Source organism: Talpa europaea, assembly GCF_964194135.1.
Source record: "Talpa europaea genome assembly, chromosome: 8".
Classification (NCBI taxonomy): Eukaryota; Metazoa; Chordata; class Mammalia; order Eulipotyphla; family Talpidae; genus Talpa; species Talpa europaea.
The window spans coordinates 8,788,906-8,804,691 of NC_140075.1; positions in this window are offsets into that span (position 1 = coordinate 8,788,906).

Below are 15,786 nucleotides of genomic sequence, written 5' to 3' on the forward strand. Positions count from 1 at the left end.
GGGGGCACCACCGTGTAGAACATAGAAATGACCAGGTCAGACATGGACGGGGTCCCTGAGGTCGGCTTCAGATAAGCAAAAAATCTAGCGGATAGAAACAGCACAACAACCAGCAGGTGGGGAAGGCAGGTGGAGTAGACTTTGGCCTTCCCTTCTGTGGATGGGATCTTCCGTACAGCAGAGAAGATGTGCACATAGGAAATGATGATGAAAATGAAATAGCAGGTTACAAACACCACATTAATGAGAAAGGGGACAAGTTTGTTCATCAAATTTCCACGTTGGACCTGCAGTAGGAAAAGGAGAAGGTTCCAGCTGTGTTTATCACAGCATAGAGACCCCCACACAGCCAGGACACATGTGTCCCTGCTCATGATGACGCCATAGTGCAGAGGGTGGCAGATGGCAGCATTGCAGTCAAGGCTGATCACCGTGAGCAGGTTTATCTCTGCACCTGCTGACATAACCACCATAAAGACCTGGAGGACACAGCCCAGGAAGGAGATGGAGCTGCTTTGCCTCAGAGTTGACAATAGACTTGGGGACCATGGCGGAGATGAGGCAGTGGTCTGAGAAGGACAGACCCCTCAGGAAGAAGTACATGGGGGTGTGGAGGTGCTGGTCCAGGGTGGTGATGAGGACAATGAGCCCGTTCCCCAGCAGGGCGCACAGGTAGACCAGGGAGAAGAGGAGCGGGTGCAAGCAGCCTGTGGTCCCCTGGGTGGGGAACCCCAGGTGGATGAATTCTGTCACAGCTGAGAGATTGGTCATCCTTGAAGCCATCACTGCATGAAGTTCTAGAGGAATAAAACTCCAGGACCATCCGCCAGTGCCTGACCCACGGTGTCTCTCTGTGGGTGACCAGCACTATCCTTTCCCACTGACCTCTCTCCATGCTCTGTCTAGCGTCTCCCCCTCAGGTTTCTCAGCTCCTGCTCTGCTCAGCCTCTCCAGCTTTAGTGACCCGCAGGTGCTGCCACTGTCCACGCAGCCTGTGGGAGATGCTGAGGCACAGAGAGTTCAACTGACCTCAGCTCCCTGAGCAGTCTCCTCCCGGCTCACCACGTCCGGTGCAAGGGCACCCCTGAAACCCTGAAACCCTGACCCCCATCCCCTCCACTCCCGTCCCCAGACCCCAGTCAGCACACTTTCCAAGAGGGGAACCCCCACAAGCCTCAGGAATATGAATGGTCAAGGACGCCCCAAATTAGCCTGTGGAGTCTCAGCTCCCAGTCCTCGCAAAACACTGTCCAGTTGCAGCTCCAGGCACACATTTTGGGACCAACTGGTCAGTGATGGCCCCGAGACTGTTCCCGGTTGGCACCCATGTCCCTCATCATGGCAGCGGGTGGGGTGTCCCCCCCACCCCGTGTCGCTGTCTGAGGACCTTCTTGCCCTCACCCCTGCACGTATGTGCTGAGAGGGTGACCTCCCACCCTGCCTGCCTGCTCATTGTCCTGCACCTCCCCCACCCCAGGAACTGAGGTGGTTTCTCCTGCAGCTACTTCGTATGGTCTCAGCAGCTGTCCCTCCTGCGGATGGGCTCGTCCACCCCTGGGACGCTCCCGGCCCCTCTGTGCCCCTCAGACTCGTGCACACCTGTGCAGGGAGGAGGCCGCTGCGGGGCTGAGCCGGATGGTCTGTGCATGTGGCTGTCCCTGCCGGTCCCAGGGCCCCGGGTCCCCCAGGTGCGGGTTTGTTCCTCCCCCCAGGCCTGTGCATGAGTGGGGACGCCTGGACACTGGACAGCCCTGCCCTCTCTGCTCCTCATCCCATTCCACTTAAAGCAGGAATTTTGGGAGCATGTAGTAACATAAAATAATTTCAACACGTTGTTGGGAATAATGCCAAATAATTTACTGATAATAAGGAAATAAATAGGATACGTGTTGGTCAAGAATTTTGACATCTGTTTGGTGTTTTGTATACAAATTTAAAATGATGAAATAATTTTTGACATTTATCTCCTGACCCTGTTTAAATACTGTGACTTTGTTTTACGAAATCACTAACAATTCTTGAGTGAGGGCGTTGGCGAAAAAATACCAAGTTCACGTCTACAAATAGTCACACATCCCTGCCAGCCTCACGTTTGTGTCAGGGCCATGAAGTGGTCAACATGTTGATGTAAGCGTTATTGATTTTCTGCTTGACTCCTCTCTGTCATACTATTTAGGATGAAAATGCATAACAATCTGAATTTAAAAATACGTAATTTTAATTTCCTCTGGATTTTCTTTTTTTTTTAATTTTTATTTATACAAGAACCTAGGTACAGGCCAGAGGTGCAGGGGTGAGAGGATTCCCCAGAGACAGAGCGGGGAGCAGAGCAGACAGAAGGACTGAAACACACTGCTGAGGGGAGCAGCGGGGAGACAGGAGGGGTCTGGTATGCTGTGCCTCCTCTGGACTTTCTTTGCTACAATCTAATCTCATTAATTGTTGTGATTTTGTTCAGTACAAAAACATGCTCAGTGTCCTGAATGCTAAAATCCAAGTATGAAGCAAAAACTGTCACATCCCCATAAATCAAAATCTTCTAATGTGATCAATGTATTAAAAGTCAGTATCTTTGATCATCTTAAAATATATATATATATATTTTTTTTTTCTGTCATTGAGTCTCTCGCCAGGCTGATATGGCAGTGGGACATTGACTGACTTGTGCTCATTTAGAATTCATTAGCTTGTATTATGTTTAAAATGAGTAGTTTAACGACAGAGCTTTCTCAAGTCTAAAAATGAAGGTTGACATCTAAAATAGTTCAAGTGTGAGTGGATTCTCCCCTGCAAGTGGTGGGGGCAGATACATGCAGTCTGGTGGGAAGTTCCCACTGCCGTGTCGAGTCTCTGTCCTTAGGTGGTCCCCATGGCGGGACAGAGGGTGTCCCGGCCTCTCACTCCAAGGTCGGGGCTCGTGGGGAGCCTCTGAGCACTCACAGGATGTTCCACCCATCCTGCACTGCCTCATGGACAGAGCAGGGCCTCAGGGCTGGGCTATTTGAGCTCTGGATCTGGTGTCCGCGTGTTGGACACGGTCCAGATTCCAGCCCTCAGGGACCTTCCTCCAGAGGGACAAGTGCTTTTTTTCAGGTCACTGTCTTAATTGGTGTTGTCCTGTGGCACACCCAGTGATCATTAGTGCCCTGAGTGTGTCAGAGGCCATTTCCTTAGTTTTTACCCCTGTGTGGCCAGGACCGTGGTTCCACCTCAGGCCCCAGCAACTCCCATGACCGCTGTGGGGACCGGGGGCTCCTGTCGCCAGAGCCAGGACGAGCCCTGTCCACAGGGAGCAGGAAAGTCGCTGCCACCCTCGTGCACCCTCCTGGGCCTGGCAGGTGGGGGAGGCACTGGCGGGGGCGGGAGGGCAGAGTGGGGGACAGGCTGAGCAGGACAATGAGCAGACAGCCCAGACCTGGATGAGATGGGGCAGAAGCCGCATCCCTGAAGCACGAGTTGTTGGCGACGCAACGAGATCCCAGTCCTGATGCTCCCGCCGGCCCTTCCTGTGCCTGAGAGTCTGACTTGCTGCTGACCTCGCATGGAGATCGCCTTCATGTGGACAATCCTGCCTGGGGCGTGGGGTGGACACAGCCGGGTTGGGGTCCCTTGGGGGGCCGAGGGCACAGGCGGCCAGGAGGGAGGGCGGGATCTGGGTCTGCCTCGGCTGCCCGAGCCTCGGCCAGCAGCAGGGGGGACCCGTGGGCAGCCGTGCGGAGGGAGGACAGGGCTCAGGGGCGCTGAGGCACGCAGGGGCGAAGAGCCTCCTCCAGACGAGCGGCCGGCGGGAATCTCTCTCTGGCATCGGCACCAACCGGACAGTGGCCAGCTCAGAGCTGGCTGCCTGGGGTAGCTGCATGGACCGTGAGGCCAGGCATGGAGGGACACGGAATGACCAAAGTCCGTGTCCTCCTCTGACAGGAGTGACCCCTTCATGTGCGGTCCTGGCTGGGCCTGCGGGACGATAAGACACACAGGACAAGTCCCTGAATCTCCCCGATGCGTGTTTGCCTGTGACTGAAATGTGAATATTTGTGCCCTAAGGGCTCTGCAAGGTGGATGCGGCCCCAAGGGCAGGTGGGTTGGGGTCAGGGGTGTCCGCTTGGAGGCCGGGGCTGGCTGAGGCCAGGGTGAGGGACACGCGCTGCCCAGCGGGGATAGGCCGTGGCCGCAGAGGGGAGGGTGACTGGCACTTTTCCCAACTCTGGGGTTCCCCACGTGCGTGTTTAGGGGGACACACACTGTGGCCCCGTGTCTGCCCCCTTGGCCTCGAGGACGACCTATGCCCCGTCGCTGGGGATCCGGCCTGTGGCCACTGTGACCCCTGATGCTCTGGACTTCTGAGACCCCCGGGATATGACACCCCCTTTGTCCTGCTTCTAGTGGGTTCTAGGGGCAGCTGGGGTCATTGCCTCAGGCAGGGTGTCCTTTAGGGGCTCAGGGAGAATGTCATGGGGCACTGGAGGAGCTGGGGTGCTTCTGGTGGGGATCGCGGGGATCCCGTGTCCTCACTAAAACTTTTCTAGCTGAAACTTCTCAGCCAGTGAAGAGAATGTCCGTCCTTCCCTCTGTCCTGGCTCTGCAGCCTCCAGCCCCCGTGCCCACGTGTGAATGTCAGAAAACAGACTCAGGTGCTCTGTCACCCCGGAGGCCCTGGGGGGAGACAGGGGACAGCAAGCAGGAGGGGTGGAAAGGATCATTTTGACACAGTCAGACGCCGCAGGAAAGGACGTGACAGGATTAATTCAGGACACTCAGATTCTACCCAGTGATAAAATCAAAAGAAGCATCAGGAATGCAAGAGATTTTATGCAGTGCAAAAAGACATCTGTGGCTCGGTCACCGGCTCAGCAGCGGGGCTGCTTCAACTTCAGCAGTAAGTGTGAGAGGCTGCGGCCTCCTATCCTGTGAGGAAAGTGTCTCTGGGGGCCTGAGGCCGTTTTGGGTTGGGGTGTCCTTCCTGTTGTTGCATACGTGAAGTTTTGTGTACTTTGGACGCTCGCCCTTGCCAGGCGTGTGATGTGCACACAGTTTCCCCCGGTGCAGGTGTCTGTTTTGTGATGGTGTCTTCTGAGGCACAGGAGTTTGCTAGTGTGGTGGGGCCACTTGTTTTTGCCAGTTTCTCTGTCCTTGGCCTTGTGTCCCCAAGTCCACCTGTGGGGGGTGTCCAGTAGGGCTCCCCTGTGTTCTTTCTGGTGTTTTACGGTTTTGTGTCTTATCCAGACTTTAACCATGAAACCTGCTCTACATCAGTAATACTAGGGGCAGCACAGATCCAAGCCACAGTGAGTGGTCACCCGTGAGTGGGGAGCAATCAGAGACTGGACACACCAGGAGGTGAGGGAGGGACAGAAAGGGCCTCACATCTCTTCCTCCGTCCATCCTTCCTTCAAGTGCAGTTTCTTTTTCTTTTGAACAGAAGAGTGACTGTCTCTTAGAGGAAGACACCCCATTAGGAATTGTGAGGGGTGAGGGCACCCACTCAGATGTCTACCCCCCTCCACAAGGGCAGGATCCTAAGTGGACACACACACAGACTGAGGGAACCGATGCCCAGGACTGGGGTCCCTTCCCCAGGTGCTCCCTAGGAGAGACACCCCTTTACCACTGTTTCATTTCACATAAATGCTGGTGATGTGTGAGTTCTAGAACATTCTTTCTACAGCATGTACATGTTTTTAGTCCTGAGCTGGATTCAGTTTATAAACAGCACACAGGGAGGGGTTGGCAAGGGATTGCAATATTTTTGGAAACTACACCTTATGGAAGAATATGAGAATAAATTTCTGCCAAAGGATTAAAACCTAATGACAGGAGTCATTGCATTGTAATGACAATGTATCGAAGTTAGAGGGAGAATCTGTATAAATGACAGAGTAAAATTGTACAATGTGATATCTCATTTGATGGGGAATTGACCCTGATCAGTCTCCCCACAGACGATTTTGTGCCTTGGTTCCACAGACTGTATATGACGGGATTAAAGGTGGGGGGCACCACCGTGTAGAACATAGAAATTACCAGGTCACACATGGACGGTGTCCCTAGGTAGGTTTCAGATAAGCAAAGCATGCAGTGAAGACAAATAGCACCACAACCAGCAGGTGGGGAAGGCACGTGGAGTAGACTTTGGCCTTCCCTTCTGTGGATGGGATCTTCCTGACAGCAGAGATGATGTAGATGAAAGTAAAACAGCACATACCTAATGTCACACTACTGATAATGGGGAGAAGTTCACTCAAGAAATTTCATGAGCAGGCAATAGCCAATAACTGGGGTCATCACAGAAGAACTGGTGGACCACGTGGGACCCACAGTAGGAGAGGAGAAGGTTCCAGCTGTGTTCATCACAGCATATAGACCCCCACCCAGCCAGGACACAGCTGTCAGCTGCACACACCTGTCCCTGCTCATGATGACCTCATAGTGCAGGGGGTGGCAGATGGCAGCATAGCGGTCAAGGCTCATCACCGTGAGCAGCGTCAGCTCTGAACCTCCTGACAAATCCAGCATAAAGACCTGGAGGACACAGTCCGGGAAGGAGATGGAGCTGCTGTGTCTCAGAGAGTTGACAATGGACTTGGGTTCTATGGCTGAGATGAGGCAGAGGTCCATGAAGGACAGACTCCTCAGGAAGAAGTACATAGGGGTGTGGAGGTGCCGGTCCAGGGTGGTGACGAGGACGATGAGCCCGTTCCCCAGCAGGGCACACAGGTAGACCAGGAAGAAGAGCACTGGGTGCAAGAAGCCCATGGTCCCCTGGGTGGGGAACCCCAGGAGGACGAATTCTGTCATGGCCGTGAGATTGGTCACCCCTGGGGCCATCATCTGCATAAAAATAATGAGCAGAATACAACACATGTGAACCTTCCAGTCTAGATTACATCCTGAGTCTAGATTGAACCTGAGTCTAGATTACACCTACAAGGAAAGTCACAGGCATGTCCCAGCAGTCACTCTCAGGGTGTAGAGTGGAGAGGCTGATCGTGGGATTCTGCTCTGGTTGATCTTATAGCCTGACTGACAGCCCCTCCCCACTGCCCCAATCTTGCTTTCCCACCTCCTGCCCAGGCCCCAGCGTCTCCGCCCAGCACACATCCCAGAGGTTGTGCAGGGCACCGCCCCAGAGGACACATTAACATGCCCAGCCCCTCCCCACCTGGAAAGTCTGTCCCTGCTCCTCCAGCACAACCCTGGTCTGGGGAGGGCCCACAGTGACAGGTGTGCAGGGAGGTGGGGCGTGCGGGTCCCTGTTTTCCTGCTCCCTGGGACCCGGCATTGTCCTGGAACTAAATGATCTGGGCCCGGCGTCCCCGTGTGGCGTGTCCTGATGCATCCTCTGTAAGATTCCTGCCCCTGTGGCCTCTCTGCTGCCTCCTGGTCCATCCCCTCATCTCCTCATCTCCCTGCCCCTGACTCCCCACATCTGAGGACCCAGAGACCACATTTCCCGCAGAGTCTCCCCCTGGGTCACACCATCATGTCCCTCCTGCAGGATGGGCTCATTCACCCCAGGTCCCTACATGGCCCCTCCGGTCCCCCCAGACTCCTGCACATCTGTGCAGGGAGGAGGCCGCTCCGGAGCTGAGCCGGACAGTCTGTGCGTGTGTCTGTCCCTGCCGGGGGACCTGGGTTCCCAGGGTGCTGGTTTCTTCCTCCCCCAAGGCCTGAGTGGGACATCTGGACATGGGGCAGCCCTGCCCTCTCTTCCCCTCCCCAATCTCATCCCCACCCCCATGGGATGATGTATGGGAGGCCCTGGGGAGGCAGGATTTTAGGAGATTGTGCTGCTATAGAATTATTGTAGGAGACTAGAGGAACAATTTTTGCAATTGTAATGGAAACAAGAAAACAAATTCAGAACCTGCTCTTTTGTGCCCTCTGCCAAAACCTTTTTGAAAGGTTCGGCGCGGTAAAGGAGAGGAGAGCCAGGCTACATTTCTCAAAGGGAGGGAAAGTTTATTGTGCCCCGGGCGGACCTCACAGACCCAAGGCGGGGGTCAGTGGAGTTGCGCACGTTGTTAGGGGGAAGCAGGGTTTTATAGGGTGAGGAGCGGTCAGGTGGGAAGTTGGGCTCGTAAGTGGGGAAAGTTTGTAGGGCAGGTAGAGGTTCTTTGTCTGAGATGAGACTGGTAGGGGGAGGGGGGAGGCTCACTGCCTGAATCCTCCAGGCAGGTATCTGCATTCCTGCCCCCCAGGTGGGCTTCCTGGTTGGCTCCTGCATTCCGGCCTGCTGCATGGACCTTTCACTTTTCAGTGACTTAAAATAATATTTATATTGACAATATTATATTTTATATAGCTGTGTTGCTGTGTGGAGTCAGGTAAAATGTTCACATCCATGATAGACTGATTTCCACATGTGACTACCATTTCAGTCTGAAGGAAAAAAAAAAGATCAATATTTATCACCTCAAAAGTTTATGAATTTCTGACTCACAACTGTGTCATATTCTGGGGATGAACATGTGAAGCTTTCCCTTTTAAACTACTAGTGTGAATTTTAAGTTCCTCTTAAGATTCTTCCTCACTGTTCCTGAATAGCTCTTGTACGTGTGATATTTAACATGTGATGCACTTTTATCTCAGTGTTCTCAATGCCGAAATATCATGGCTAGGAACAATTATTGTCAGATAGACCTCAATTAAAATATTATATGACCACAAATATATTAAAAACCTAAGCTGCAGAAGTCCTTTTGTTGAAGAAAAGTAAAAAAAAAAAAAAAACAATATATTTTCCCTCTTTGAAATTCATCCCAGAAAATATGGCACTGTGAAATTGAACTGTGAGTTTTAAATATTAGCTTTCAGTTATAAGATGAATATTTTAACTACTGCTCCTCTGAAATGCAAAATGCATTGTGAAATGATACTTGCTTGTAAAACACCTTACCTCAAAAGAGACCAAATAAAATTCCCTTTAGTAGGACAACAAAATGAGGTCAGTTGTTCCTATTGAAAGGCTGACACTTTGAAATGCAGTTCAATGGAATATATATTTATACTGAATAGAAAACATTTAATTACAAGGGGAACTTCTCCACCTTATTTGACCCACACGTCCAGTCTGCCAGGCCCACGTCCAGTCCGCGGGCCCAGCAGTGGCTTCCCACGAAATCGCCCTCACAGAGATGGGAGGAAATGCAAACTCTCTTGACGGCCCGGTCACCCGCTGCCCTCCGTGGCACTGGCCTCTGACATCAAGGGTCCAGGCCTTTGGCTCACTGACTCTGCAGATGGGCCCCAGGGCTCATTATCTCCATCCCCTGCTGCCCCCTCAGACCCTGACACCGTCTCCAGCTCCCCTTCCTCAGGGAACTCGCCTGAGAGGCCCCCGTGTTCCTTGTCCCCGTGGACTTCTTGGCGGCATCCGAGGTAATGAGCCTTCTGAGTCAACAGCACCATCAGGGCGTCCTAGGGGACTCCGTGAGCAGGACCTGGTCCCCCCCATCAGGCCTCATCACCTCCCCTGACTGCCACAGGGACCCAGTGTGGGCCCCTCTGAGCCCCAGGTGAGCTCAGTCCACAGGGAGATGGAAAGTCACCGCCACCCACTGTGCGCCCTCCTGGGGCCTGGCAGGTGGGGGAGCAGGAGGAGGGATAAACAGACAGGAAGGAAGGAGCACGGGGAGGAACAGTGGGAGAGACAGGAAGGGCAGCAGAACCAGAGGACAGCAGGATGGAGAAGGCGCCTAGGGACCAGGAATGTTCCTGTCATGTTAGAAATCCCTGTGTCGTCCCCGCGCTGCCACCTCAGCCCCACATGCGCCGGAGCCGAGATGTGCCCGGCAGGTGTGTCTCCCCTTAGCCAGCGCGGCCTGCATGCGCCCGGGGTGGCGGTCACTGGGCTGTCTCTGGGCTGGTGTTATATCAGGCCTGCGTGCGTCTGGATGGGGCTTATTTGTGGTTCCCACCGGGGGACACACCCAGAGTTGTCCTTACATTGGAGATACTTGTTGGCCTGGATGGGGACAGGCCCCGAGGGTGGTGTCATGAGATTTAAAAAATTCAGTAATATTCAGCTGTGGCCTTAATGCACAGTGCACACGTGTTCCCTCTCAGGGAGGTTCTGAGGTCCCAGGGGCTCCAATGTCCCTGGGGTCAGCACGGTGTCCTGCGTGGTCACCAAGGGCCAGGAAGAAAGAACCTTGTATGAGCTGGGTCCTGAACCCCAGTGAGCCCTGAGTGGTAGCGACCACAGCAGCCCCAACCTCTGAACCCCAGTGATTTCTGCACTCTAAAGACCCCAGAAACCCAGTGACCAAGAACCCCAGTGGCACCTGAGCCCCAGTGACATCACAACCCCAGTGAGCCCTGAACCCCAATGACCCCTGAACCCCAATGACCCCTGGACACCAGTGACCCCAAAACCTCAGTGACGCTGGAGCCCCTGTGACCTCAGAACATCTCCTGAGAGTGAGCACGCGTGCACTGTGCTTTAAGGCCACAGCTGAATATTAATGAATTTGTAAAATTGTGGGTCCTCTTGTAAAATAATTCTGCAAGTGTCACATGTGCTCATTTAGTTTGGGAAAGGATATATTTAGTAGAGACTGTTCCGGAATATTTCAATCCACGTGGAATGAGAAGTTGTCTGAGTGCAAAACTAGTGATTTCGTATGAGTTAAAATGCAACCGAAGACTGTCGTACATGTGAAAACAAAGAACCGGCAGCAGGACTCTGAGCCCACGCAGGGAGGGTGCTCGTGTCTGGGTGGGAGAACCCTGCTGTGGTGGGCAGGTGAGGCAGAGGTGTCTCCATGGAGCGAGACTGCACGCAAAGGCCCGGGTCCCAGAGAACAGGCCTGAGGCCAGGCAGAACGAGGGGCCACTCTGCACCAGAGAGGACGAGCTGTCAGCAGCGGGAGCAGAGGAGCTGTGGAGGCTCAGAGGCCGGGAATGTCGTGTGTCTAGCTCTTCCCACTCCGCAACATCCTGCAACAGCAAAACTACCAAGACAATCAAAAGGCCGGGGTGGGTGGGGAGGGGGGAGAAACGGGGAGCAGAGAGCTCCGTGGGCTCCTGTAATATTAGGATGCCAACTCAGGCCATGTAGGGTTGTCTAAACCCACAGAGCGTGGCACCCTAAGAGGGCGATGAGCGTGACGAGTGTGGAGCCCTAAGACGTGCCAGGGCAGGGATGTGCTTGATTCTCTGAAAACTCTTGACTTTCAAAATGCTGGCTTCTCTGACACACAGACAGACAGACAGACAGACACAGGGCCTGCAGCGCTCGGCTCTTTCACCCTCCAGCTGCTCCCTCTGGCCCTGGACACTTTCCCGGCCCTCAGTGACCATGTGACCTGCTCCTCAGGATGGTGGCGCTTGCGCCCTTGGGCTGCTCAGCAGCAGGCGCCTGCAGGAAATCTCAGCGAGTGGGTGACGTGCTCGGCCCTTCCAGCTTCCTGTCGCCGCTGCGCACTTTCCTGCGGGCAGGTCTGCAGTGACCCTGTTTCCAATGCTCCATTCATCCCAGGTTGAGGCCACACCCTCCTGTGTCGCCCCCTCAAAAAACTTACAGTGTCCTGTGTCCGAAATGATGTTGTGAGGTCAGCAGAGGCCGAGACCAGGGGTGGGAGAGAATGGTGGGAGACTCGGAGGCGGCCCAGCAGGAGGGCACGGCCGGTGATGGGTGACCTGTCCCACCTCCCGGATGGCATCAGCTTTGGATTTGAAGACGAGAAGGGGGTGCCTTCAGCTTCATCCTTTCTCAGGGTTGCCTTGAGTGGCCCAAGGTTGTGCTTCTGTGACATTTTCAAATTATTTATTCTGGCTCTGTGAAAGGGCTGTCAATATTCTCACAGGGTGTGCCGGGAGTTGGTGGCTGGCTCCTGTCCTTTTGACACTTTCTCCTTCTGATTCATAAACTTGGGGTCTCTTTCCATGTAGTGTATCTTCTTCAATTTTATTTGTTGGTGTCTATAGATTTTAGCATGTAGATTTTCTACCCCTTTGGTTCAACATCTCCCTCAATATGCACTCTTTTTGAGGTTTGTATAAATGGAAGATTTTCTTTCTTTTTGGATCATTAGTACAGAAACATAACTATTTTTTGTCAGTTGGTTTTGTATCCCATAACCTTCCTGAGTTTGTCAGTTCTGATTGCCTCTGGAGGGGGTTTCTTGGGCTGCTTATAGAAGGCTATTCTGTCTCCAAAGAGACACAATTTTAATTCTTCTTTTCTGATGTTGGATTCCTTTTATTATTTTTTTTTTCTTGCCTTATTGGCCTTCCCGTGAGATACACATGGGGAAATAACAGTCTCTTCAATAAGTGGAAAAACTGTGACCTCACCTTTTCACATTATTGAATGGCTTTTCCTTCCCTCCAAGCCAAAAAATTACTTATCTACTTATTTTTCTCAAAGATATTCCTTATTACAAAAAAGCCATTTTTGTTGTCAGTCCTTATCCAGCTGTGATCCCTGCTCTATTAACATGGGCCTCTGCGGGCAGGACACAGAAGGGCTCCTCACTCAGTCACAGTAATTTCAGATTGTTGTCCAGGATTATGGTGGATCATTCTTCTCTTCTACCCCACCCGATAAACGCGTTCAATCCCCACAGCTTCTCCCTCGTCATTCCTTCAATGTCGTGTTCAGTTCTCCCATCCCCAGGCTCTCTCAACACTCGTGGACAGCTCCTCCGCCCCAGGCTGCTGAGTCATGGTCTGGCGCCCGGGATGCTGCCCCGGGAGCGACTGCCTGCATCGTGCCTTCCCATTCGGCCCCATGTGCTGAACTAGCAGCTGCTATTTTGACTCTTTCTTCATTTCCTTCACAGTCACTTAACATCATTTCTGACTCCTCATCTGTTACCCCCCAGTACAAGACATCCCCTCTGCTCTTCTTAATACTCATAATGATGAAGCCCTATACAAAGGTCAGAACTGTCCAGTCACAGTCATATGAGCCAAACCTTACAAGGTGCCTTTCCTATCAATCAAGAGCAGAAAGCTTGATCACTCTGGGAAGGGGGTGCATCAAGAGTGTGCATCTAGGAAGGGAATGCCCAGGGGGCTGAGGACGGATGCATGAACTTACCCCCAACTCATGCATCATGAGGTATGACTGGGAACACCTGGGGGGGGGGCAAGTACAGATGTATGACAAGGGGCCCCAGAAGCTGATCAGTTGATAAGATTAGGACCGTGCCCAGGGGGCCCAGGGTCTAGTTTTGATGCCAAAACTTGGTCATCAAGGTGATAACGTGGTCAGCAGACTCATGTCCCCCAAGCCCTAGATAACATTCCTGAGTTTCACCCATCCTTCTCTCCTTGTCCTCCTAATGCATGTGGCTGATGCTCTATGATTATTCTATCAATAAAAACAGCCAGCATCTTGCTCTCAGCAGCATCCTGCCTTGTGCAGCCTGCTCCACGACTCCCGTGTCTTCATCAGTGTGGTGTTGCACAACACAACATCCACCATCAACAGAAAAAAATGGACTCTAATCTCAAACCATACATAAAAGTCAGCTCAAATGAATTAAACACTAAATATAAGAGGTGGAATTGTAACAATCCTAGTGAAACATGGGAAAGCATTCTTTACATTGGTGCTGGGAATGATCTTTGGAAAGTACTACCACAATCCACAAGAAAGAAAATAAACACGCCAGGCTACATGAAAGTACAAAGTTTCTGCATGGCAAAGGGAGTAGCATCAGCAGAATGTGAAGGCTTCCAGGGAGTGGGAGAAAAGGTTGCAAACCATATATTTGATAAATGATTACTATATAATGAATAAGGATCTTGTACAACTGAACAGGGAAAGCTAAATTCCCCACTTCAAAGTGACAAAGAATGTGAATACACTTTTCTAAGCCTTTTTCTTCTGTTCACTGCAACACATTGTTTCCACTGGGTTTCTTCTGTCAGTTAATATCAAGTTACTTTTCCCTTTACTTAAAAATCAGAAGCTTCACACACTCCCTGTGCAAGCCCAGTCTCTCAGTTCATCACTGGAGGTGGGACGTTGGCTGGGGAGTCTGCGTCATGGGCAGAGCCGGTGCAAAGCTGAGCTTCCTTGGGAAGGAGGTGCAGAGGTTTTGAAAGGTCTTGAATACTCGTTTTTAAAGGAGTTGTTTTTTTCCAGAAAGGACCTCCACCCATTTTTATACCAATTTAATATAAAGCTGCTCATTTGAATTTTGTAAAAGACCTTGAGATGCAACCAAGGGCTTCAAGATAGAGTCTCTTTTAAATGAAGACCTCTATTGTGGATAATTAGCCCCCTGCCACCACTTTTCAAAGCCCGGTGTCTCCAAGGCTTCTTTCTGCTGCTACCTCCATCATTTTGAGAACTGTTTCGCTTAATTGCACTTGGTTTTCATTCCTCTTGGGGAACTTTCTAATTAGTCCTTCAATCACATGGTCTCTTAATTGGCTTGTCTGATCCATTTTTCCATTATTCAATGTTGGCACAAAACATGCCTCAGGGACTCAGGCATTCCTGCCAGGTTACATGATAGGTAATTGTTCACAATCAGCAATTATTCTCTTTTTTATTTGTGTGGTAACAGTTGCAATCCCTCTTTTATTTTTTTATTTTATTCAGCTCCTGTCTTTTTCCCCCTGGTCTCACTAAGGGCTTGCCTATCTTATCTTTCACAGAAAAGCTCTCTCTTTTTTTTTTGTAGATTTTTTCTACTATTTATTTCATTTGTTTGTTGTACTGACATGGGGGTTTGTGTCTGTTTATTGTCCAATATGTGTGTATCTGTAGAGTGGAATTACTGGCTCATATAACATTTATGTTCTTAATTTTTAAAAGAAACCTCCACAGCTTTCCACATGAGCGCACTGATTTGTACCCTCACTAGCAGTGCCCAGGCGCTCCCTTCTTCCCACATCCCCTGACTCCCAGATGACATGCCATTGTTGCCTTGTGATTTGACTGTGTTCCCTGGCGATGAGTGATGCCAAGCACGTTCTCAAGGGTCTGTGGCCATGTCTGTTCAGATGGTCTGCCTGTTTTTTACTCTGATTGTTGAGGCTTTGCTACGGTGTGTATGAGTTGTTAATATTTTTGGAAATTATGTCTTATCAAATATATAATTTGCAAATACCTTCCTCCATTTGATCAGTTAGTTTCATTTTGTTGATGGATCATACTTCATTTATTTAACGAAAATATTTCATGATTTTTAGCTATTTTCTTAAAATCAGCAAAGAAACTATGTTTATGTTCAATATATTACCTTTTCTTGAGACATCATTCTCTAAGTCTCTGAGTACAGAAATGTTATTTCATCAAGAGATTTATTGTGCTAAACAGCCATATTGCCTAAAAATACTTAATGAAAATTATATTTTGGTAACTTAGACACGGGTTTATATTTCTATACATTGAGCCACGTCCGGGCCACACCACAGCATGAATAAAAGGGGCGCTCAGTGCATCCCCAAAGAAACCGACCCAACGGAGCATGGAGGCTCCTCAGAGCCCAGGTTTCCGATGGCCGAGGTGACGCTGCTCAGGGAGAGGCAACACAGGTCCAGGGGCGGCTTGAAGCAGGTGTGCGGGGGGAGCTCCCGTGCGCCCCGACGCCCTCAGGGGGCCACGCCGGGCTGGCCACGCTCGCCCAGACAGAGCTTCAACTTCCACTCGACACCCCGCACCGGGGCTGTGCTGTGTTCGCCTGCACGGCCTCCTGTTGGGGTACAGGTGTTGACCCCTGTGCGTCTGAGTGCACCTCAATGACCTCTGCACCGCGGAGCTCCAGCCACAGTGTCCACCAGGTGCAGGGCCCCGAGGACCACACTGGGTCTCCCAGAGCAGCC